At 43.9% G+C, this 23,884-nt stretch overlaps 1 protein-coding gene across 9 annotated transcripts in view; it reads left to right on the top strand.

Annotated features, from left to right (window-relative positions):
- Nucleotides 1–23,884, top strand: part of Tom1l2 (target of myb1 like 2 membrane trafficking protein) — a 119,454-nt gene that overhangs the window by 36,270 nt on the left and 59,300 nt on the right. The window contains exon 1 of one of the 9 annotated variants that reach the window (XM_040748764.1): nt 15,563–15,590. The exons of 7 other annotated variants lie outside the window; for them this stretch is intronic. The gene's annotated coding sequence lies outside the window, so the exon portion shown is untranslated. Of the gene's footprint in view, nt 1–15,562; nt 15,591–16,145; nt 16,296–23,884 lie in introns of those variants that run through there. One more of the 9 variants, XM_013111631.3, reaches the window with a different exon arrangement.

The following is a 23,884-nucleotide window of genomic DNA, read 5'->3' as shown; positions in this document are numbered from 1 at the left end:
GTGTGTGTGTGTGTGTGTGTGTGTGTGTGTGTGTGTGTGTATAAGTATAATGATACTGGTTATTAAATCAAGGTTTTATACATGCTAGGTAAGTACTATAACACTGAACTCAGCTCCACGAACCTAGATACACACACACTCTCCACACTCTCTCGTGTGTTTGTATGTATAATATTTTATTCTTTGAGAATTTCATACATGCATATGTATGATTTTGGTCATATTAACCTTTACTCCTCCCAGATCCACTGCCAACCCACCAAACCCTTTACCAACTTCATGATATATAATGTATATATATATATATATATCCATATCCTACTGAGTCCAATTTATGCTGTCCATATAGTCATGGGTGTGGAGCCATCCACTGGAACAATGAGGGGCCACACCCTTAGAAAAACTGACTCTCCCTCTCACTGCCATTCTCTATCAAACTCTTAAGCCAGGAGTGGGGCTTGTGAGCACCTTCTCCCCATAGTGAAATGTGCAGGTCTTGTGCAAGTAACTGTAACTACTGTGAGGTCTTGAGTGCAGCTGTCCTGTCATGACCAGAAAATACTATTTCCCCCAGACTTCCCCAACGTCTGGCTAGTATAGTCTTTTTGTGTGAACCTGGACTCTTAAAACTCAAAACTTGGAAGCGTGAAGAAATAAAGGGAAGTAGAGAAAAATATTCTCCTACAACCTATGGCCATTCCTGTAAATATCTTGGCTTATGTATTCCCTTCTTGTATTATTACTGTATTTTTAGTTATAGCAATGATGCTGTAGATGGGTTTATGCCGTATTTATTCCCCCATTTAAAATGTAATGAGCATTTTTTGGTGAAAAATCAGCTTATAAATGATATTTTGCTTTCTCTTTTTGCCTTTCCTGGGATAGAACATAGAACTTTGCACATGCTAGGCTAGCACCTCTCATTGAGATGTATCCCTTCTCCTAAATATCATTTAACATGACTATATAATGTGCAGTCGTTTCTGTTGCCTTAGTGTTAGACATCTGGATTGTTTTGTGTCTTTTTTCCATGTTGCTGTGACAACTGTTGCAGTAATCAGCATCTTATGTCATCTTAAATTTTTATCTGATTTTTAGATTATTTACTTATAATAAATTTTTTCAAAGGGAATTACCAGGTTGAGAGGCATAGTATTTATTTACTTATTTGCTATTTATTTATAGAAAGGGTCTCTATTTGTAACTCAGGCTAGTCTCAAACTCAAAATCCTCTGGCCTAAGCCCCCTGAATACTGGGATTACAAGTGTACACCACTACTCTCAGCTAAATATAGCCCTTTTTATTAGAACTTGATTTTTTAAAAATTGGAAACAGGATGCTGCTCTTTTGGAAACAGGATGTCAACATGTGGCTTAGGCAGCCCTTGAACTTACAATCTTCCTGTTGCAGCTTCCCAAGGGGCCAGGTTTGCAGCCTGAACCACTGTGTGCTGTATACTAACTGGGAAGGTTTTTGCTCTCTGGGGGAAAAAATCAGGTTGCTTTAATATTTGTGCAGCCTTTACTGGCTTCCAGTCTAATCTGCACTAGGCTGGAGTAGGGCACTAGCATATAGAGAAGGCTGGAAAAGACTTTCTACAAAGTTTTTAGCACACATTCCAAAGACGTAAATGTTAACTAGGCTGGGAGCAGGTGAGGACTGTTCAAAATACACAGACAGAGGAAGGGCAGCGGGGAGCTGACAGGGCCTGTGGATAGAACACAGACTTGCACTAACAGCAGTGGGAAATCATATAGAGGCTCTGTGCAGGCCAGTAATGTGATGAGATTTGTGTTCTGAAAAGGTCACTCTAGCAGTAAAGTAGAAGGTGGATTTGGAAGACAGGAAGGACAACTTCCCTCCTGGGAGACAAGTTAGGACTGTTGCACAAGACAGACTGCACTAGCGGTGAGTCCAGTGCTTCAGATTTCCCTCATTGTTAGGGGAAAGTACATTTCATTTCAACTTCTAGTTCTTGAATTCCTGCTGAGGTTGGATATTCTTGTGTCCATTTGCCGTACTGTTTGCTTGTGTGGGACTTGCCTCCTAAGACCTGAAAGTTCTTCATACAGAAGGATTCTGTCATCACACGCTGCAGAAATGGTGGGGTCCTGTGTATAATTCAGTTTTATGTCAGAGCTTGCAGACTTATAGGAAGGGCAGGTGGTTGGTCCTGAGCCCTCGGGACCAGTTTGAGGCTCCCAGGCACACCATCCTCTGCCGTCTCTGGCCCTTTAAGCTCTCTCCTAAAGCAGGCACCAGGACCAAGGGCTCGGAAGTCACCCCTCATCAGGCTTGGGCTCGGCGACTGCCAAAAATTGTAAGAGGGGATATAGAGGTCACTTTTCTGTCCTTCAGATTTGGAGGAAGGGCTCAGGGTGTGTCAAACTCAGTTACCTCAGGGGAACCTTTCTGGCAAGGGGCAGCTTTGTTACGGATGAAGGGTGGTTAAGGCTGTAGCTGTCTGCAGGTAAGAAGCATTTGTAGAGTGGGAGAGTATGCACCTCTCCACACCTGACCTCCAGCTCAGCTACCACTCCAACATCACAGCATCCACTTGTGGACTTTGCCTATCAGTATATTTAGTAGTTACTAGTTAGATAGCTTCCATGGTCCTGAGGTCATTTTAGACAGACTGTGCTAATTAAAAACGTTTTCTTTCTCTTTGTAGATGTATTTGTTTTTATTTTATGAATATGGGTGTTTTGCCTGCATATTTGTCTTTGCACCACATAAGTGCAGTGCCTGCAGAGGCCAGAAGAGGGTACTGTATCCTCTATAACCGGAGTTACAGATGGTTGGTAGCTGCGGTGTTGACACTGAGAACTGAAACCCAGCCTTTTGCAAGAGCAGCCAATGCACCTAACTGTTGAGCCATCTCTCCCACCGCTGGAAAACTTTTCTTAGTAGTTGGCTGCTTGCCATGCTGCGGGGTTTTGTGCATTTTGGTTTTTCTCAGAAGGCTTTATATGCAGTGCATATAGTGTCCTGAGATCTACCTTAATTGCTGTGTGCAGGGTAGCTTGGCAGCTGAGTGCAACACAGTGGCTGAGTAATAAATCACTGGCCCTTTACAGCATGTCCATCAGGAAACCACAGGGACCTTGAGCCTGTGTTTTACTCTGCATTGTTTCTCCTTGTTAAATCACAATTGTTTCAGATGTCAAAACATTGCCATCATAGTCAGCAGCCTTGCCATGGTGTCCTCCATGCATAGTCATGTACTTGGGCTTTGGTTGTGCCCTTTTTTGCTATTTAATTTTACACAAAGGCCAGATGTGCGCTATGACATAGAATTGGATGAACTGACCTACCTAAGGCCTCTAAAAACTATTCTGTTACTCCTGATTACTAACTATATCGGTTGGCAATTAGAAAAAACAACAACAACATAGATGTGGGGGCTGGAGAGATGGTTCCCAGAGGTCCTGAGTTTGACTACCGGAATCCACAGAACAGCTCACAACTGTCTGTAACTCCAGTTCCAGGGAATCCAACACCCTTTCTGGCCTCCATGGGCACCAGGTATGCATATGGTGCACATACATACAGCAGGCAAACCTCAGACATATAAAAATAAAATAAGTGAATCTTTTTTTAAGTAATTAAAAAAGCATAATCAGGCATAAGTTGCTTATACCACTAAGATTTTTGCACACTTGGGGTTGCCTTCCAGGCTTTCCTCTTTTCATCACTATACATTTCATAGATTAAACTCTGTGAACTATTTTTTAATTTTCATGCACACTTGTCTAGTCTAACCCCCCCCACTCAGTAGCTAAATATGTCTATAATGACACAACACTCTAGACAGCAGGTCACCTGTGGGGTGATGCTGGTGACTCTGTCAGAGCTTCATGCTTTAGCTGTGCTTTGGGCCCAGGTCATATTCTTTAAGTACTCTCAGGGGTGGTAGGCCATCATTCTTTGAAAGATGGATTTGATTTCTAAAATGAGCTGATGATTTTCCACATCCCATTGTTGTCTCCCATTCACAGCCCAACTTGAGATATGACTGTAACAGCAGATTAGGTTTTCTAGGGAAAGGAAAGATGAGAGTAAATATTCATGAGTTACTTACTATGAGTTACTGCTACACTAAGCTGAATTCTAGGGCTATGTAGAAACCTCTGTGTTAGTATGGAAGCAGTTCTCAAAATGGTGCTTCAGTGGGCATCAGACTCTCTTAAGGAGTTTCTTTAAAATGCACATGACGCCAGGATTGATGGAGAGGGAGTGGCATAGAAAATGTAGTCTTTCTCCGTAATTGAAGTGAAATCGCTCAGTAGGCACCCAGTCATGGGTCCTCATTTATTCCGTTCTGCCCTAGTTTGCTTTCTGTCGCAGGAACCACAGAGGAAGGCTATGTAGTAGCTTGGTTCTCTGACTTGCTCAGCTACCTTCTTGCATATACCCCAGACTCACCTGCCCAGGGGTAGCACTGCCCAAGTGTGGTGGACCCTCTCATATCAATTAGCAATCAATAAAATGTTCCAGAGATGAACTCCACAGAATGCCCACAGGCCAATCTGATGGAGGCAATTCCTCACTTAAGGCCCTGTCTACCCAGGTGATGCTAGTGTGTGTCAGCCACTAACCAGTACACTTAACTGATAGAACCTTGATTTTGCTTGGAGTGCCTTTTGCCCGGCTGGAGTAGTTCCTTCTCTGGGTTCCTTACTAGCTAGGAGTGGTCACTTGTAAACTCTGGCCTGTAAGCGGAAGGCAAAGCTCCTAAGGGAGCACTCCTTCATAAATGCACTTTCCTCCAGCTTTTGTATTTTCTCCTTACCTACTTCACACGCTTTCAGGTAGCAGCAACTGTCTTGCAGCCTCAGGCCAGTGACAGCAGTCACATAGTTCTCAAGTCACTATAGCTTCATGTTACCTGCTTCAAGATTTCTTCTTGTTCCATGAGAAAAATAAACCTCCATCTGCTTAAGCAAATGTTAGTTTTTAATTGCTTGCAGCTGAATGCAATCATAACTGATAAGGTAATGTTTTAATATTTTACAAGGGAGAAATATATTTACATATTGTGTAATTAAAAATGAAAAATAATTTAAATCCCCACAGATTTCTGTGCCCCACATTAGATGCATTGAAATAGACTCTTTGGGCTCAGGATGCACATATCCACATTTTAAACAAACTCTCTAGGCAATTCTGGTACACAAGGAAACGGGAGAATCATTTTTATGCTCAGTAGCATGAGTCCCACTTTACAGATGAGAGCATTGAGTCATGCTAATAAAAATTCCATGTCTGTATCTATGTCAATACATACATACAGGTGTGGGGGCAGGCTAAGGATGAAACCTAGAATCTTGGGCATGCTAGACATTCATGCTACCACTGAGCTATACTCCCCGTGACCCAGTAATTTTAAGTGAGGTTTGACTCTGGACTTAATCCTACCCAAGGAAACTGACTTTCTGCTCAGCACAGCCAAACAACTTCCTAAAGGATCCTCCAGAATAGAAGGTCCTCTTTCTGTGTAAGTCTGACACCACTGTCCAAGGAAGCATCACCCAGGGCATGAACAAGGACACCATTAGTGCTGTGTCTCACCCAGGGATGAATGTGTGTTCTCATAAATTCTTGGTTTCCTTTTCTACTTTCAAGGCAAAATTTGTTCTCTCTATAGACTTTCTAGGATTTAGTCCCTTAAAAATGACCAAAGTATCTTACCCATGAAGGATAATTACAGTCTTTTATCTATCATTCATCAAGACAGTGGTCAGCGATATACATTCATAGTAACACACCAGTACTTTTTTTAAAAATATTTTTGTTATTTTTATAGAGGCTGTAGGTGTCAGATGTACCTGGAACTGGAATTACAGGTGGCTGTGACCTATCTGATACAGGTGCTGGGATTGAACTCACGTCCTCCGGAAGAAAGATCAGGACATGCACTTGACAGCTGAGCCATCTCTCAAGCCCACCAGCAGTGCTTTTTTTTTTTTTTTTTTTTTTTTTTTTTGAGATTGAGGCTCTCTATTTAGTCCTGGCTGTCCTTTAACTCACTCTGTAGACCAGGCTGGCCTTGAACTTCGAGAGATCCCCCTGCCTCTACCTCCCCAGTACTGAGGTTAGAGGTGTGCACCATCATACCTCAACACTAGTGCTTTTGAAAGGGGTGTTTGGGTAAGGTAGCTGCCTCACGTTATAACAGTTTGATATATATGAGTTTGGGAGATCTGTATGACAAAATGGTCTGCTAACAGGAAGGAGAAACTTTGATTCTCTGAAATAGGAGATGCCGGGGCCCTTGCGGGCCCAGTGATACTCTGTGGGTAGAGTGTTCTGGGAGTTAGGAACTTGGTATTTCATAGCTGAATGTGGTGTGGTCTATAGTGCCTCAGGATCTCTGTGGACTTCCAGATGCATTCAGACAACTCTGAAGTCCCCTTATACATTCAGTCTTCAGGGGAGTTCTTCATTCTGTGGCCTTTTAAGGAGGTCCTTTGTGGGCAGGGAGAGAAGGTAGATTCCTGTGCTCAATGATAGCCGTTGTCAAGTATTAGGGTCTCCCATATACAAGGCTTCGTGACAGGCCTTTATTTTATTGTTGTTGTTTGTTTTGCAATAGTTAGGGATAGAACCTTACATGTGCTAGGGTTATGCAAATACCACTAAGATTCAGCCTCATACCTACCGTGCCTTTGTCTGATTCATGTTACCTGTGTTTATTTGTTTGAAATAGGGAAGCTGAGTTTGCCTCAAACTTGGGATCCTCCTTCCTCTGCCTCCCAAGTGCTTGAGATTACAATTGTGTGTCAGCTTAACCAGATTAATTCATTTACTTCTTATAAAAGCTTTCCATGGTGTGTCATCGTTCCTGTTCTACAGATGTGGAAGTCAAGGCTCAGAGAAATTTAGTTGTTGTCTATCATGCAGCATAATCAGATTGGAGTGCAGACCTTTCTGACTCCTAAGATTCTGCCCTAGCCCTGTGTGACCACTTCAGCTTCAAAGCGCAGTAGCGCAAGTAAAGCCTGGGGGAGGATTTTTTGAGAAAGGGTCTCCAGGATTGCCTGGAACTTGTAATCTTTCTTCTTCAGCCTCCTGTCCTACTCCATGGTTCTTGGGAAGAAATTTCTTCTTTTGTTTTCCATAGCTTACAGTCATCTTATTTTATTTGCATCGGAAATAAATGATTCTTAAAAGATAGCCCTACATTCTTGTAGCAGTAATATACATCTGTGCACCATCACAGAGAAAGGCAAGGTGGGAATAGAGCAGTGATACAGCAACGCTTGCTTCAGAATATTTTCCTAGCACGTTGAAGAAGCTCCTTGCAAGAGAACATTGAGAAAGGTGTGTTATTTCAGACAAGCGATAGACTCAGTTGGTCTGTGCTGGGGGGTCTTCACAAAACTGAAGCTTTCCCTAGAGAGCTGCTGTACATCAAGGTCAAAACTTTACCTCATCCTGGGCCACTGTCTTGCTGTTTGTGGACATCCATATTGTTTTTAATATTAATGTTAGTAGCTCCAGCTGTTTGGTTTGAGGGAAGAACCTGTTGAGAAGATATGTGGAATTGTGTGAGAGAGCTTTTCTGGAAAAGTCTTACCAGATTCTCAAGCACCTTATTTAAGAAGAGTTAGACACCACTGCTCTGAAAAATGGCTGCCTGAATTTCTTCCTGGTGTTCTAAAATGTTCTATCAGCCCCCTATCTCCCAAGCCTGTTGCTCAGAGCACCTGTAAGCAGAAGGAATGGAAAGACACTTGGATAGGGCACCTAAGAACTAGGGCTGACTTTCCGGTTGTTGCTCAATAAGCCCCTCAGGCCCCAGTGAAGTCTAACAGCCTCCTAGCTCAGAGCTACTGAGTGACCAGCATCCTGGCTGCCCCCTTGCCCCTACTTTTCACCATTGTGAAAGCTGAGGAAAGCCTGGTCATCCACGATCCTCGGGGAACAAGTGTCAGGAGCCACAGCAATGAGACGTGTTTGCTTGCAGAACAAATGAGATTGTTTTCTCTCCGTCGCTGAGTTGGGGTCAGGACAGGAAGTCTGCCTGACTTTGTTTCACCTTACTGTCTTCACAAACCCACAGTTGCAGTCGCACTTTCTGAATCAGAATCGGAAGCATTGTTTTCTGTTGCCACCGAGAAATGCCTTTCCTGAGTGGTTCCTGTGGGTGTGAGTAACTCTGAAGGAAGAATGTCCTGAGACAGAGACAGATACTATTTATAGTCTACTCTCTTGGTCAGACCATCATCGAATACCTACTGTGTGCAGGTAGAATTCACTGTCGACCAGGGAAGGGAGGTCTATTCGAAGATATTACGTAAGCCATAGATGAAACAAGTCCATCAGAGAGGTCCCAAAGGGGCACAATTAATTCAGCAAAGGCACCTGTGGGGGTGGCCACCCTCACTAATGAGAGGCCACTGAGCTGGATGTCAAAGGGAGGATGTGGCTTCGGCAGTCTCTTTTGACCCTTTCCATTATGGAAGCATGCATTTTTACTTTGTTATTAGTATGCACACAATATTTCACGCTGCTGCCTTTCTGCTTAGCATTCCTCTGCTGGTTTCCACTTAGCAACTAGGCCAAAGTATTTATCATTTTTAAAAGCTACATGGCATTTTTGCCTTATTGATGTACTCTCATTGCATAGCCATCCTCTCATTTGTTGGGAAAAGCAGAGTTTTTCTCAATTACAAATCCTTGCAGTTGGCTCTTCGTCTCCCACTTTCCTTCCTTCCTTTGTTCCTTAGGAATTCATGACTGGGTTAAAGTTGTGAATGGCTTTATGCTTTCTTCTTGACTTTTTTTCATTATGGAAAATTCCAAATATACACAAAAGGAAAATGACAAACATAATTATCCCCACATATTAGCTATTGAGCCTCAAGGGCAATCAATTTGTGGTTATTATCATGCCAAAAATAAATTAGTCCTAACTCTTCATATTTTATGGTACTAAAAATGGAACCAGGGTCCTCATTCACACTAAGCTTCACCCGCTAAGCTATATCTCCAGTCTGTCATAATTGATTTCTAATAGAAAATATCTAGTCATCAAAATGAAGGCTGACAGTTTCCCAGTGTTTCTTTGGTCCCTCTCATGAGGCCAAATTGCTTTTTGTTCCAGGGTGTTCTCCAGGGAAGTTTTGCTTGACCTATCAGTTAATGGTGGGATTTTTTTTTAATCAAGAAAGAATCTGTCTGCCCATAGGGCCTGACCTCCAAAGGAGTGGAGGGGAGGAGGGAGAGGGGTGCTGTACTTTACTCCCATGGGAAACTTGGCTGTACCACCCTGTTCACATACCAGCTTAAACTGACAATGTGTCAGGCTAAAGCAATGTATGGCCTCTCCCCTGAGCCCACCCCATCAAAGCAAGTAGCATCATGCTGTCATTTTCAGCACCGAGAAAAGCTACATAGATAATAATTTTCTCTTTCTACAGTAAAATCCCAGACTAGGAAAATGCCTACTCTCTACTGTATTTGGTCATTCTGTTTGCATGTTTCTCTTGGCAAACTTTGTTCTGTACTGTTCAAGGTGACCCAGTTAGAACTAGTGTTTAAAGTCATGCTGGCCTCAGTAAGTTACACAACCTATGTGGGATTAAGTCTACTAGCTCTGCATATTGTACAAGGAAGTACATGCTGAATGGAGCCTCTTAATATTTAAATGCAGTTACATTTAAGAATAATCTCTCCTGTTTGCTCTATGCTGATTTTCTGAGTTTTCAGTGGTGATGGATAGGAACAGCTTTGTAAGTGATTCAGAGCTATGTTTATTTGCCGTCTCAGACTGATTCTCTTTCAGTTTGGGCCTCTTGGATTAAGCAGTAGGTAACAGCATTCTGGGTGACCTCTGGGACAAGGGGTGTTAGCAGGGAGGCTGGTCAGGATGGAGTGCCTTTGAGAGATAGCTGGGGCCGGCAGCTTCATCCTTAAGAGGAGAGAATCAATACACTCAGTAGAAAGTTTGCTTGTGATCAGGCCAGCCTAGGGACTTACTGTTTCATTTCCTTCTCTTCTTTCTACCTTTGAGAACTTCATTGGCAATACATAAAAATAAATAAAATCATTCAACTCCTGGGAATATCACAAGTGTAAGAAGGTACTGATGTCACCGTTCTAAATAATTGGTATAAATTAGTTTTTTGTTCCTTCATCGGTCTTGCTATTTCTGTTGGAAAAATTAACTGACTGGTTGGTTTTTTACATGAGGCCGTAGGTATGATCACTGCCCAGTGTGTATGTCATGCACACACCGCCCCTCCCCAGTACCAGGGTTTCTCTGTGTATCCCTAGCTGTCCTGGAACTCACTCTGTAGACCAGGATGTCCAGGAACTCATAGAGATTCTCCTGCCTCTGCCTCCTGAGTGCTGGGACTAAAGGTATGCACCACCATTACCCGGCTCCGTCTGGTTTTTATAGCTACTTAAAATGGCTGTATAATATCCAACTGAGTCACTATACCATAATGTACTTAACCACCAGTTTTCTGTTGGAGAAGTTTTAAAAATACATATTTATTATTTTATACATGTGTGTGTGCTTGAGTGTACGTATATGAACTACACGAGTGCAGGTGCCACGGAGGCCAGAAGAGGTGCAGTTGGTTGTGAATCACCCAGTATGGGTGCTGGGAACGAAACCAAGGTCCTCTACAAAAGCAGCAATTATTCTTAACCACCGAGCCTCTTAATGTCTTCAACCCCTCTTTGAGAAATTTTAAGAACTTTAAATAATATTACTTTGATTATGTTCCAGGTAGTTTCTTTTTGTTTTCCATAGCTTCATATTAAGATATAATTTTGTTTTGTTTTTTTTGAGATAGGGTTTCTTTGTGTATCCCTGGATATCCTGAAACTGGATATCCTGGCTGGCCTCAAACTCACAGATCTACCTGCGTCTGCCTCCTAAGTGTGGGAATTAAAGGCATGTGCTACCATGCCTGGCTAAGATATAATTCTTATTCATTTACTTAAAGTATAAGGTTCAGTGGGGTTTTGTATATCCTGAGTTGTAAATCATTGCTACAATCATTGAGAGAGATCATTTCCATCATTTATGGCCATTAGTAGCACCCACTCAGTATTTTTCCGACTTTCACATTCCTAGCAATTGGTGACTTGCTTTCCACTTTGGTAGATCTACCTGTGATTACAAAATTAAAACTGAAGCCAGGTATAGTGACACATGCCTTTAATCCCAGCACTCAGAAGGATAACGTGCTCATGGAGTCCAGAAAAGGAACTGGGACTAGAGTCCCCTGGAACAGGAGTTATAGGTGGTTGTGAGCCATCCAGTGTGGGACCTGAGAACTGAATCTGAGTCCTCTGCAAGAGAAAAAGTGATCTTAACTGGTGAGCCATCTCTCAACCCCATTTTAGAGACCACCACCACCATCCGTCTTCACAACTCTTTCATCTCTCTGAACAGTCTCCTCCATTTTTCTCCTAAGTTGCTGGTAACCAGCATTCTCCTCTCCCTCTGCCATCTGACAACCCTATCCAGTCCTTATAATTGTATCCACACAATATTTATCGTTTTTTGTGATTGGTTTGCTTTACTTAGCATAATATCCTCAAGGTTCAGCCACAGTGTAGCAGAAATTAGAATGAGATCTTTTAGGGGCATGGTCTCACTGTGTAGCTCAGGATGGTCTGAAGCTTGTGGTCTTCTGAGTGCTGGGTTACAGGTGTGCATCTCCACACCTGGCTTCCATGTCTTTTTATTACTTAAATTAGGTTTTTTTGTGTGGCTGTTCCATATTTGTTTCTGTTCTGCCCATGTAGTGGACATCTGGGTTTCCACTTTCTGGCAATTGTGACAAATGCCACTGTCTTAGTTAGAGTTGCTACTGCTATGATGAAACACCACCACCAAAAGCAAGATGGGGAGGAAATGGTTTATTTGACTTTCGCTTCCACATTACAGTCCTTCATTAAAGGATTACAGGGCAGGAACTCAAGTAGGTTAGTAACCTGGAGGCAGGAGCTGATGCAGAAGTCATGGAGGATGCTGCCTACTGGTTTGCTGCTTATGACTTCCTCACCTGTTTTCTTGTAGAAGCCAGAACCACCAGCCCAGGGATGGCATCACCCACAATGGTCCAGGCCCTCTCTCATCACTCACTAATTAAGAAAATGCCCTACAGGCTTTACTACAGTCTGATCTTATGGAGGCATTTTCTGAATTGGCATTCCCTTCTCTCCGATGACTCTAGCCTATGTCAAGTTGACATAAAAGTAGCCACCACGGCCACCTTGAACACTGATAAGCTAGTTTATGTATAGAAAATGCCTCCATTTCTTTTGGGTGCATCATTAAGAGTAGCTTTGCAGAACTACACATGTATTTTTTCTTTAGTGTACTTATTTCTATTTTGAGTCTTAAAGAGATTATTAGGTCAAAGAATAAGAGCCTTTTATGGCCAGAAAGATCTATATGGATTAATTTTTAAAAACAAAACCCAATGTTCTCTTCTGGCATATCTCTTGATACCTGTCGCCCAGATTATTTTTTCAAAGTTGTGAAATTCACGTTACCTTAACAAAGTATAATATGGTTCACCGTGACCTTCCCAGAAGTAGGCAGTATTCCGTTCAAGATACATGCCAATTTCAATGTAAATGTTTAATTTCACTGCTTTGGCTTGGATGCTTTTTATTACTGACTGATCTTCCTCAGTAGATGAGGCCTCTGAATGAATAGAATTTGAGCTAATTTCTTCCCTGGATGTACTGCCTTGATGATGCCACAGGTACCTTTGAGTGCTGCCTTTGCTGTGATAGTGGCACCCGGTTCAAAAGAGCATCTCTTTGTGGGAGTTGGTTAAAGCACTGTGGCACTAGTGAGATCAGCAGGCACGAGTCCCTGGTAACTTCTCCTGGCTTCCTCCTGGCTTGGAATTTCATAATGGTCTTTGAGGCCGAAAGTAAACTTCCTTTTCAGTTTTGTTCACAGTGATGCTTGTGACCCTGGCTGCCTCATAGATTTGGTTGGTCCCTGGCCAGCAGAGCACAGTTAAGGCTTCTTTGCCCAATCCCTAGGTAGGAGTCAAGGCAGCTACCTTGTTCTTCCACTTGGAGGCTTCACTGAAAGCCTTGGAGACATCAAGGCCTTTTCCTCTTGAATTCCATCTTTCCTCAAATCCAGTCCCTAAACACACATAAAGTGTGCTTCAAGAAGCTGGACACACAGCTCAGTTGCAGGTTCCTTGTCTAAGACACTCAGTGCCTTGGCTTTAATCTGTAGTGAAACACACACACACACACACACACACACACACAGAGACAGAGACGGAGAGAGAGAGAGACAGAGAGAGACAGAGAGAGAGACAGAGACAGAGACAGACAGAGAGAGAGAGAGAGACAGAGACAGAGACAGAGACAGAGACAGAGACAGAGAGAGAGAGAGAGAGAGAGAGAACAACCTGTGTACATAGCATTATCTGTAATAGTCCAGAAGTTGATATAGGAGCAAAGGTAGTGTGCTTGACTGGGTCTCTCTCTCTCTCTCTCTCTCTCTCTCTCTCTCTCTCTCTCTCTCTCTCTCTCTCTCTCTGTCTCTGTCTCTGTCTCTGTCTCTGTCTCTCTCTGTCTCTGTCTCTCTCTCTCTCTCTCTCTCTGTCTCTGTCTCTCTCACACACACACAATTGTGGTTCATATTTATTGTACTATATTCTTTGTTTCATGTTTGTATCACTTGTTCGCTTAGTGTACTCCTATTATGCCCACCTTTCAATGACTAAACTGAGTTGGCAAGTGTATGAAATGTGTGCCCTGTGTCACAGTGAGCACAACTGCTTCCCTGTCTATCAGATTAAAAACCGTGTCCTCAACCAATGTGCTGTTCTAGCCCTTTCACTACGCAGTTGCAGTGATCTGTCCCTGCTTCTATACCTGTCCTGAAAGGAACAAAAGTATTCTCAAGAGACATTTGTACCTCTCCCTTTGACTGTCAGGAATATCAAGCTGGATAAAGAAAAGGCTTCCTTGTGTGACTAGAGAGAGAACTGGGCACATCTCTGATAACTTGTCAGGCCACTTGCAGAAAAGAAGCCAAGACACAATGGCATGATCATCCTCGATAAGGACTGCTTGGCTGGAGATACCTTCTGCTCTATTTAAATACACTCACGTTAGGACTGTGCAGATGGACTTGAGGGGATGTCACTGGACCTCTTTATCAGTCCCTCTTCCCAATGCGGCTACACTGAATAATTCTCTTTTCTCTACCTTTCACTATTATTTATCTCTATAACTGGCCTATTGAGGATTGCTGGATGAGCCTGGCTTGATAGGGCTGCCCCCCCACTTCTGACCCTGACTCCAGTAACACTTTCTGCTTGCAGTCTGTATGGTCCAGTCACCAAGCTGTTCCCAGAGTAGTTTGTCACAGGCACTCTAAATGGAAGCCACAGACTGTAGAAAGTGAAAGGACTCTTACAGCCCTGACAGCCCTGTTCTCCTCGATGCCCGTCCTCCAAACTCCTGCTCTCGACCTCTATGTGTGCCTCCTCCTCCAGTGTCATTGCAGGTCACCCCTCATCCCGTGGACTGCTAGTCTACTTTTGTGCACACCCCATGCTAACACTGGTCCCTCGTGTTCTGGCAGTTTGCTTGCAAGTCTTTTTCGCTGACCTCTCTGAGGGAAAAGGCTCCATCTTGCTATTCCCATCATAGCCTAACACAGAGCCTGGCAGGGAGAGGCCTCTTAGTTTCATGTATTTTGTTAGTTTGTTGTGTGGTACTGGGCTGAGCCTAGACCTTCTGTATGTCAGGCAAGCACACTACCACTGGGCTCTACACTAGCCCTTCAGCTCATGGTTTGAATAAACTAGAAAATCTCTAGGTGGCCTTTTGTATTTTCCTTCCCCAAGGAATAGTACTCCTGACTCCCCTGAACGGAGACTGTAATTAAGGTATCTGGTGTCTTCTCTTAAGGAACTGTGCACTCTAAGGCATTCTGAGGAAGGAGTTGGTAGCCAAACAGTCTGCAGGGGAAAGAGGAGAAGCGGAAAGAAAAGATGCCTTGGGATGTCCCCCGGTCCTACACCAAGCTATCTGTGAGGCTTAAGCCAGAGCTCTCTCTAAGCACCAGGTCACAGAGGATTTTTATTTTCTCAGTCAACAGGAGAGAGCAGCCTACTTGTCTGGGAAAAGCCATCAACCTTCCTCCCAATCTGCTGGCTTCTTCAGGGCCCCTGCTCCTGGTGGTAACTGGTAGCTGTGGTGGTGGCCACAACACATTTCCATCCCAGCTCTCCCTAGCTCCTTTCTGTACTCATCGCTCCGCACATAACATATTCCATTAAGTACAAAGAAGGGAGCACATCAGACCAGTGACTCTGCACCTGGAGAACATACCCCACATGCATTTTAAATCTGTACACGCTCCTTGAGGGAATTCCAGTTAAAAAAGGACTTGGGTCAGCAGCCTTGGGCCTGTGTGGCTAACAAGCTCCTATTTTCTGTGTTGCTGGGCTGGCCTGAAGGGCCTCTTTGTTTGGGGTAGGGGTGGATGTGATGCCCTAATGAGGCCCTGTGGAATCCTGGCTCACATGCAGCAGCCTGCGGGATGGAACTCTTCAGGCAGGAAAGCAAGCTGGTGAGTTTGTGGGTTTGTCAGGATTTAAAGAACACAGAACAGCGTTAAAGGGTGAAAACTAACTGGACTATTGTATTCTGAGCTGGATTCAGCACAAAAAGGATATAGAGCAAAGCTGAAGGAACCTGAGTAGTTTCTGGAGTTTAGCTAATACCGTGTTCACTTTGAAGTTTTGACAGATGCACAGGGTTATATAATGTGCTAACATGGAAAGAAACACATGGCAATTCGGGACTGTTGGTGCACCTTTGCAGTAAATCAAAAATTACTTCCAAATAGAGAGGTTATTAATAAAGAAGAAAGGACCAGGGCAGTCCAGCATGCCCTCTGCACTTCTTACACTTGGTCTAGAGCCCACACCTGCAGAATCAGGAAGGCTTCTGTAGGCCAAGGCTCCAGCAGTCTGCTTCTTTGCTCCTGCTTTTCTTTGTTTGGGTATAGGTTATGTTACAAGACCAGGTCCACCAGGAGGATGTAGAAACCCCCACCTCCTGCTGTGCACCATGGGACTGGTGATTTCTTAGGCTTCGTTTCCTTCACTTGTTAGAAGCTGCAAACCTGACTGGAAAGGACAGAGGGAGTAAAACTAGCGTATGCGGGAGAGCTGATGAGGGAGCTGAGGATGAGCCCAGTGCTCACACAGTTGCTCCACGCGGGCCATGTGCCAAGCTCCATCCCTGTGACCCAGACTGCAGTGTGTGCTTGGTAAGCAGCAATTCTCATCCTCCCTCCTGTTTCCCTGTGTGAAGGGATAAGTGTGCATTCCCTGGAGATGTAGATCAGTAGCTTTGGGGGCACGAGGCTGCCTGGGGCGTGGCTGGGGGGGGCACATGTCGCTGTGGGGACTAGCAATAACAGAGCACCTCCTCTCCCGCCTCCTACCCACTTCCAAGGGCCATGAAGTACAGCACTTTTTACTAGCTAGTTCTAAATCCTTTAGGGGTTTAAATATTTAGATTCATTTTTTTAAAAATGTGCTGTTGTTGCTCCTTCACCCTAAAGATGAAACGAGCCAAGTTGTGAGGCTTCTTCCTGCTAAGGGATCTCTTTTTATGTCTTCCATCAGGCTGGAGACATGGCTTAGCCATTAAAGGCTCACAACCAAAAATTATATGTCTTCCATCATGAGCCCTTTCTGCTCAGAAAGACAGAAGTACGAAAGGGCTGAGGACAATTGGGAGCTCCAAGGCTCTAGTGAGCCGCTAGCCTGTAGGTGGCAGTGGTGACACATGAGTGCTGAAGGAGGTATAGAGGGACTGATGCTGGCAGGGAGAACCCTTTCAGAAAAGTAACTATAATAACAGGAGCTTCAGCCCGTGGTGTGGCTGTGGAGGAGGGCTTCTCTGTGGGGGTGTGGGGGGCCTGACAGGTGTTTTCTCTATAGCATTTACTTTTCCTTCGGGCAACCATGTGAAAGAAATCTACTGTATTTTACAGATGTGGGTATCCCAGTCATGCAAAGAATCAAGACTACAGAGTCAGCGTTTACTGCTACCCAAGGCTGCCACTGTGTTGCACTAATGAAGTGCATTGCTTCTCCCCTGAACTACCCAGTGCCTGCTACCCAGGGCTGGCCACCCAGGGGTCCTGCTACCTGGGGCCTCTGCAGAAGTTGCAGTCAACACTTTACTTTCAAGGGTCCTAGTAGTAAAAGACAGCCTCTTTTATGCAGGAGATGGGTTGTGATGGGAATTGTATTTGACTCCCGTGTAAGGGTCATCTGATCCCCCCACCACCATCAAGGAGTTGCAACCTACAGGTTGAGAACCACTGCTCTAGGGGTTTAACTATTTAGATTCATTTTTAAAAAATGTACTGTTGTTGCTCCTAAGGAGGAACCAAGCCAAGTTTAAGGATTTCTTCCTGCTAAGGGATCTCTTTGTGGGGTTGCCTAGATATGTTTAGGCAGCATATCAAGACTGTCTCAGAATGTCCGGATAAATGAATCATACACATACATAGACGCACACTGTTGAAAGAAATTAAAGACAAAAATAAAGGGACAGTCAATTTTTATTATATGGAGGGGAAGACACTATAAAGATATTAATGAGTCTGGTGGTGATGATGGCGCATGTCTTTAATCCCAGCACTCCGGAGGCAGAGGAAGGCAGGTTTCTGAATTCGAGGCCAGCCTGGTCCAGTATAACCAGGGCTACACGGAGTATTAATGCTGTCCAATAAGATCTATAAAGGTGGTGAAATCTCTAATAAATGCAACTCACATTTTTTTTGTAAAAGTAGAAAAATTGAACCTAAAATTCCCATGAACTCTGAAAGAACCTGCAAATAGCCAAAACAACCTGGAAAAGACAAAGCTGGAAGATTTCAAAATTACTTTAAAACTAAGACAATCAAAATAGAGTAGTTCTAACCTAAAGGCTGACATAGAGACCAATGGCAAAGTAAAGCAAGGAGCCCAGAAACAATCCTCTCATATATGTCTATGTATTTTTAACAAGGATACCAAAATCATCTAGTGAGGGAAGAATCATGTTTCTTAATGGTACTGGGGCAAAATGGATATATAACACAATAATAAAGTTAGACCTTTATCTTATATCATATATAGAAATTAACTCCAAATAGACCAAATTCCTAAACAAAAGAATATATAAACTGAACCAGGTGGTGGTGGCACATGCCTTTAATCCTAGCAGCTGGGAAACAGAAGTAGTCAGATCTCTGAGTTTGAGACCAACCTGGTCTACAGAGCTAGTTCCAGAGGACAGCCAGAGCTATATAGTGAGACCCTATTTTGAAACAACAACAAAACCCCCAAAACCCACCACTTCCAAGAGTATAAATTATAAGCTTTAGGAGAAAAATCATATTGATTTAACAAGCATTTCTTGTTAAAACAAATGAAAAGAAAATAAGAATTGATTGAGCTGCTTTGTCAGCAAAAGAAAAAAAATAAGTGTGACTTCATCAAGATGAAAACTTCTTTGGTTGAGTGTGGTACTGTACAGTTACAATCCTAGCACTCAGAGGTAGGAGTAAGGGGATCCTGAGCTCTAGGCCAGCCTATGCTATATAGTGAAATCCTGTTTCAAAAAATAAAAACAAGCCGGGTGTTGGTGGCACACGCCTTTAATCCCTGCACTCGGGAGGCAGAGGCAGGCGGATCTCTGTGAGTTCAAGGCCAGCCTGGTCTACAAAGTGAGTTCCAGGACAGCCTCTGAAACAATACAGAGAAACCCTGTCACACACAAAAAAAAGCAAAAACAAAACCTTTTATATGTTAAAGAACATTTTCAAGATCATGAAAAGTCAACTTACAAAATTGAAGGAAATATTTGCAATATGAATTAATATTTAGAATATGTAAAGAAATTCCTAAACTGAACCACAGGAAAAAAATGCCCCATTAAAAGAAATGGGCAAAGAACTTTAATAGATGCCTCTCCAAAGAAAATGCACAAATGGCTGTAACTATGTGTTTACATGAACAGATGTTCAACATCACAAATCACCAGGGAAATGCAAATCTAAACTCAGGATTCCACTTCACATTTTCTGAGATTACATGATTGATCTCAGCTCTGTTTCAGAGGCCTGGATATTTACTCTGTGTTGTCCCATCTGGTAACAAAACCCAAGTTTGAATGTGGTGTTGTTCATCTTAGACAAATTCTGAACAGCCCCATCCTACCTTAGTTTATGAGAAAGGGCCCATCACCTTTTAACCAAATTTTTCCTTTAGTCTACATCTCCTGCGCTAGCTTTTGTTTGTTTGTTTGTTTTTGGTTTTGCTTGTTTGTTTTATCAGCTTGACACAGTTAGAATCATCTGAGGAGAGGGAACCCATAGGATCAGGCATTTTCTTGATTAATGGTTGATGAGGGAGGGCCCAGATCACCATGGGTAGTTCTGGGTATAAGAAAGCAGGCTGAGCAAGCCATGAGGAGGAAACGAGTAATCAGTGTTCTTCCATGGCTTCTTGCCTCTAGGTTACTGCCTTGAGTTCCTTCCTGACGTCCCCCAGTGATGGAGTGTGACCTGAGAGGCATAAACTGAAATAAACCTTTTCCTCCCCAAGTTGTTTTTGGTCACTGTGTTTATCACAGCAACAGAAATCAAACTAAGACATGTACTGGTACTCAAATGATAGGTAAATGGCCTCTATATAAATAGGAAATGGCCTTGTTTTTTAAATCATGACACTTGTTTTTTTATATAGTATGAGAATTCACATATCCAAGTCAAAGCTGTACTTATAAGGAGTGAAAGCACATTTGCAAGGATATATAGCAAATACACATCCTTGATCCCTAAAACATTTATATAGCTGTGTTCACTACAAAGAGTCACTGTCTTAGTTATCACTTTTTTTTTCAAAAAGAATATCTCCTCTGGGCAGTGGTGGTGCATGCTTTTAATCCCAGCTCTCAGGAGGCAGAGTCAGGTGGATTTCAAGGCCAGCCTGATCTACAGCATGAGTTCCAGGACAGCCAGGGCAACACAGAGAAACCCTGTCTCTGAAAAAACAAAAAACAAAAACAAAAAAACCACCATCTTTTCACCCTCCTTTTTATCATGCATGGTACCAATAGGCCCTTCACCACCAGACAATGTTCAGCCATTCACAGGTAGTGAGAGTCCACCCTTCTCATGAGTATAGAACCATGTAGGAGCTTGAGGCAGTCTTAACCAGGGTCCAGGCACAGAGGCAGGCATTAGCATTAGCAAGATTAAGAGTCAGATGGGCCCCTATGGTACCCTGCCTGCCCTGCTCTATCCATGTCGTGTGTAGGAAAGAGAGGTCAAGGCCAGGAAGCAGTCAAGGGTCTGTCTGTCAGGGCCATCAGAGCCTTGTAGGAAGGCAGCTGGTAAAGACAGGTAGACTGGCACCAGAAAGAGTGGTACAAGGTTCCCTATCATTTTGAGCTAGAAGACAGCAAGGGCAGAGGCTCTGGAGAAGTGGAGGCCTTAGTCTTTGTGTAGCCCCAGGGCAGCAGGATAGTGCAGCCCGGCATTCCTCAGAGGCAGGATGATGTCAGTTCACAAAGCCTCACCATGAAACGATCTGAGCACCCAGTCCCTGCTCTTGCTGATGTGTCTCAGTACCTCACCTGAGGCCACACACAGAAGAGACACATCAGTGGCTTTCCCCTAGCAGCGGCCTCAGCTCCTCCTGAATCCAGGGACCTGACTGTGAGACTGCACTTTTGACCTTTGCAAGCCAGCCAAGCCAGGAGAGACGCTACCTGGGCAGGGCCACTTCAGCCCTTCATAGAACTTGGGCTGCACACACCAAGGTCACCCTTTGGTAAAGCCACGAGGGATGCAGATTGGGAGGCTTTATAGAGGAAATACTAAATCAATGAAACATCATTTCTAAGTTGGGTTTAGCAGCAGAATCCATTAACCTTATATTCACCCTCTCCCTTCCTCTAATAATACCAGCAAGGGGTTCAAAGGCATGACAACTTATTTTCAGGGTCAGCACGTTTATTTCAATTACTGGGGTTTTGAGTTTTCCAACGAAATGATACTCACTTTGATTATAAAGAACCAACCCCAAAAGAATACTTTATTCTTGCTTCTCCAGAAAGCCATGCCTGCTGAAGCCACAAGGGAATCAAGGCTGACAAAGCAGCTCAATCAATTCTTATTTTTCTTTTCATAAAAGAATTTCCATCAAATGGGAACAAAGTTGTGTCTGATTGATTCTGGGACTGACGCCACTCAATGTGGCCTCCCTTATTTAGTCTGGTCTCCAAGCCAGAGGAGAGCAAAGTTCATTTCTTTTGACACGTAAATTGTCAAATCCTAAAATAAAACTTGATACTGTGGTAGAAACCCAGTGCACCCGGGAGAGGTGGGCAGATCCTTCTTGCTAGTCATGAGCTGGGATGGATAAAGACTAATACAGCAGTGACTGTGGTTGCAAAATGTTGAACTTCCTGGTGCTATGCTAATGGCCAGGAACTGGAATGAACAGAATAAAGCAATCAGATACACATTCCACCATATCATCCTAATATTGTTGCCATAGCATTTGCTTCATTCAGAAAAGACTACCTTCAGCCTCATGTTGAAGCTGGGCCAGGATTCCCTCAAGCCCCAACCCTGACAGCAGTGATCATACTCTCTGGAGCATGGTTTTCTTGCCTACCCAAGTATCCAGTCCTAAGGCAGCCCTGCTGAAGCACTCACAGTGGGTTGGTTTCTTGGCTGCCATATCTACACTTGGATGCTATATACAGACTTCAGAGGCGCCAGCACTAGAAGGCAAAAGAGTACTGGTTTAGCATTTTGCATTCAGCGACATTCTTTTGATGAGCCTGGGGAAGAAAACAGCCACATTATCTCCCCAGTCAGCAAGTGTGGGCAGTAGCCCAGAGTTACCAGAACAAAGAAATAGCATTCAGGGTACTCCAGACCAGTTTGGAGAAAGAAGAAAATGGGGTTTTGATGGGTAGGAAGCTCAGTGGGTAATAGGTGCAGTAATATGCGATGAACTTTCTGGATTAGTGTTACTGTAGGTGAGGTAGGAGTAGCCTCTAAAGCGGGGGGGGGCTCCACACAGCTGTTTTTGCCTCCTGCCTCAGCTTCCTGACATTCTTTGTGGATGCTAACTGTAGAAGTTCCATTTACATTGAAGAGACGAGAGGACAAACTTTAACCTAGCCCTGCTTTATGGGTTATCCTTTTCTACAGCCCTGTCTTTACCCTTCCCTTAAAAGGAAGGCAGCAGCCAAGTGTGGGGGTGTACGCCTTTAGTCCTAGACTGGGAGAGGGAGGTAGGTGCATTTCTGAGTTTGAGGCCAGCATAGTCTACAAAGTGAGTTCCAGGACAGCCAGAACTACACAGAGAAACCCTGCTTCAAAAAAGAAAGAAACAAAGCAAAAATAAACAAAAAAGAAGGTAGCAGAGCCAGGAGGTTCAGAAAGTGCCCTCTGCAGATCAGGCTGCAGACCCCCGTGCAGTTCTTTCTACAGCTTGAAGGCAAAGTAAAGCCACATGGTCCAAATGCCACTTGCTCAAGACTGACGTGGACATGAGGTGTGCCACACTCCATTTTGGAAGCTAAAGAGAAGGAAATGATTAAGACACCAACATTGGTAGTCCAGCCTGGGTGCTAACAGAGGATGGCCACATACACTGTGTGGTTTGATACCTGTACTGTAGTGCCAAGGAGCTTTGGAGGAGGAGGCATATGTCCCTCACCACACAGTGACAGTCTCTGCATACAGAGCAGTGAGACTGCACTCCTAGAGGAAAGTGCCAGGTCTGTCTCTCACTGCCCAGCTACAGAGCACCAGCAGAGGGTACAGGCTACAACAGATCGGTTTCACCATGAGGCTTTCGGGAATGGCGTCTGAGCACCTGCATTGATCAGATCAGAACCTCTGGGTATGTGTGTTCTAGATACTCCCCAGAAAGGTCTCGTGCTTAAACAGAGCTGAGGACTACTAGCTTAGAGGAGGGAACATGACCCTAGGCCTTCATCAGACATAAATGTGTTGTGTAGCTCCTGAGTGCTAGACTCTGGTAATGCTACAGTCTAGGCATCTTGATCAGGGTCATTTTCTCTGCCAGTTAAAGAATCGAAAGGCAGGGCAAATCTGAAGGGCAGTAGGTAGCAGTAGAGAAATCTTAAGCACTGCAAACAGAATTGGCATTTAAAGAAAGCTCCTATTGTGGGTGAGGAAACACATGTAGATGAAACAGAGTGAAAGACCCTCTGTCAAGCAGAGGGGGACTCGGGTAGCTGAAAAGTCAGTCTCTTCTTGAGGGCTGGGTTGTTTTGTTTTGTTTTGTTTTTTGAGACAGGTTTTTTCTATGTAGACCTAGCTCTCCTGGAACTAGCTATGTAGATCAGGCTGGCCTTGAACTCACAGAGATCAACTTGCCCCTACCTTTTGGGCGCTGGGATTAAAGGTGTGTGCCACCACCTCCTGAGGGCTGTGTCAGCAGGGGTCCTGCTGGTGGGGGACAAAAGCTGCCAGGCTTTTGTCTTAAGTCAGGAGGTTTAAGTAGAAGCTGGCCATTTTGGAAATTCACTGCCTTTATTACCTAACCATAGCCCCTCTCCCTGTCTGTCTGCTGACCAGGGAGTCTGTCTTACTAAGATGAAAGAGAGTATTCCCTGCCATTGGGTGGGGGGCGGTTACAGCCCAGAGAAAAAAGGCATCAAGTGACCCAGGGTCTAGTTTTGATCCTGAGCCCAGTTCCTCTGAGTCTCATGTTTCCTGTCAACAGGCCCCAGTGATCTTCACTTCTCTGTTCTCTCCAACCAGAGCCCAGTGATCTATCTATACCTTTTCTTTCTTTCTGGGTGCTT

Source organism: Mesocricetus auratus, unplaced genomic scaffold (assembly GCF_017639785.1).
Source record: "Mesocricetus auratus isolate SY011 unplaced genomic scaffold, BCM_Maur_2.0 Super-Scaffold_100007, whole genome shotgun sequence".
Lineage (NCBI taxonomy): Eukaryota > Metazoa > Chordata > Mammalia > Rodentia > Cricetidae > Mesocricetus > Mesocricetus auratus.
This window is presented reverse-complemented; position numbering and strand designations above follow the sequence as displayed.